We start from the raw sequence: 2,465 nt of genomic DNA on the forward strand, positions 1-2,465 counted from the left end.
GAGGGGTTCAAGACTTTCATGGAGGAAACAAAAAAAAAAGGGTGTGGGACTTCCCTGGTGGTCCAGTGGTTAAGACTCTGCGCTTCCAATGCAGGGGGCGGGGGTTCGAGCCCTGGTTGGGGAACTAAGATCCTACATCCCATGCAGGGCAGCCAAAAAAAAAAAAAAAATTAAGTTATATATGTTGTTCTTTCAGACATAATGCTATTGCACACTTACTATAGTATAACGTAAACATAACTTTTTATTTTTTTTTCATTTTTGCGGTACGCGGGCCTCTCACTGTTGTGGCCTCTCCCATTGCGGAGCACAGGCTCCGGACGTGCAGGCTCAGCGGCCATGGCTCACGGGCCCAGCCGCTCTGTGGCATGTGGGATCTTCTCGGACGGGGGCACGAACCCATGTCCCCTGCATCGGCAGGCGGACTCTCAACCACTGCGCCACCAGGGAAGCCCCGTAAACATAACTTTTATATGCACTGGGAAACCAGAGAAATTCGTGTGACTTTATTATCATATTCTCTTTATTGCAGTGGTCTGGAACCAAACTTGCAATGTCTCCAAGGTATGCCTGTATACATCTTAGCACCTTTGGCAATTTTGTCCAAATAGACTTTGACAAATAAGGTATGAATATAACCCTTTTCATCTTCATTTCTCCAAATGCAGAATCACCTTCATTTTCCTCTATAACATACAATGTTTCTGCTTCAACTGCTGAAAGAATTCCTTCATTCTGATCTTCAAATATGTAGAGAATTTTACAGGTCCCTGTGGGGGGGAATATGTTCCTTGTCATCGAATTTATTATTAAAAGTCATGACCAGACCTGCACCTCACTCTCCTGACTTTGCTCCTCTGTGTAACTGGTGTCTGTATTCTTCCAGTCTTGTGCACAGTTATTTGGGACTGAGATTTTTATGCATTACACTCTGTTGTCAGGCCTCTTCATTTGGTGCTGAGAGCCTGCCTTCAACCTCAGCTAGCCAGACTTCAAGGTTCTGGGCCTCTCGTCACAGTTTTCCTATGTATATGTATATATGTATATGAAACTCTCTCTCTCTCTCTCTCTCTCTCTCTCTCTCTCTCTCTCTCTCTATATATATATATATATATATATATATATAGTTAATTTGTGACCCAAACTGGCTGGATCTCCCATTTGAGGATTCATTAGACAGTCACTCTTCATCTTTGTTATACCATCTCTGATCCATATCCATCTGGATTTCTTTATTTAATTCATTGACTTTCTTTATATAGCTTTTTCCTTCTTTGTTGAGATGAAAGATTGCTGAAACCCTCTGGTGTTGCCCTCCCCCGCCCCCACCCCATGCTTTAGGTTGTTAAAGTGAATTTGGGGTTTGAAGATCATGAACTCATTGAAGCAATGAGTACACTTCACTGTGTGGGAAACATGTATTTTTATGAACAGCCATAACTTTCCTTTGGATCTGCTATCAGATTTGACCTCTGTTTTGTCTACTCTGGAATTTTAAACACTATGATCAGACACAGTACACTTCATTGGCTGAGTGTCTTCCTCAGATGTCTCCAGGGGGCTCAAACTCTGACTTGAAAGTTTCTGTTACCAACTATGACATTTATCTGATCATTGATTCAGCTGACTTAACTATGGTATCCAAGCTTTTCCCACTGATTACTATTGCCTGTTGCTCAACATCTGCATGTCTTCATTGATCCTCCAATTCTCACTGTCCTTCTTTCTTCCATCTCTTGTATTTTCTGAAGGATGTTGGATATATGAGGATGGTAATATTCATGCAGGTCCTGGTCCAGTTTCTTGAAGACTTGGTGAGTAATCTGCTTTGCTGTCCTCTGCTATTGGTGATACTTTTGAGTTTGTCAGTGTGCCTTTTCAACACCTACCTTTTAAACACTCATGTCAGCATGATTTTTTTTTTTTTCCAAAATACTGCTGTGTTCTGTCAGTCTTTTGGAATCTCACACATACCGTCGTTTACTCGATTTATGTTGCTTCCAGCAAGTGTCTATCGGTGGCTCTCTTTTGTGCATCACGAAAAGTGCGATATCCACTCCTGCTCTGGTCTTGAACACAGCCCGCTAACTCCACGGTGACCTGTGAGGTCCAGTTCTCCAAGGTAAATGCATGGTGCTCAGCGTGACCGCTCATTTCGCTCACAGGGTGGGAAGGAACGCTTTACATGACGAATATACTTGTATTCTTCCTCCTTCCAGTTCTTTTTAGGTTGGTATTTCTTCAAAAGATTCCTGAGTTGCTTTGTAAAGCTGAGTTCAGTCTCTGTCGTTTCCCTGACAAATGTGATGTATTTCTCAAGAATACCAACTCCTCACTGCTTGTGTTTTCCTAAGTCGAACGGATCCCCGAGCTCGGTGCCCCAGTCCGGGAGCAGGGGCGGTTAGAGGCTCCCCGCGGCGGGCGCGCCGCCCGCGTCCTGCTTGGTCTCCCCCGCCCGCCCCCCC

General features: G+C 44.0%; 1 pseudogene; it reads right to left on the reverse strand.

Moving 5' to 3' along the window:
• Positions 1-523: 523 nt before the first annotated feature.
• LOC136133535 (formin-binding protein 1 pseudogene) lies at positions 524-2,154 on the reverse strand (annotated as a pseudogene).
• Positions 2,155-2,465: the final 311 nt, after the last annotated feature.

This window comes from Phocoena phocoena, chromosome 14 (assembly GCF_963924675.1).
Source record: "Phocoena phocoena chromosome 14, mPhoPho1.1, whole genome shotgun sequence".
Taxonomy (NCBI): Eukaryota; Metazoa; Chordata; class Mammalia; order Artiodactyla; family Phocoenidae; genus Phocoena; species Phocoena phocoena.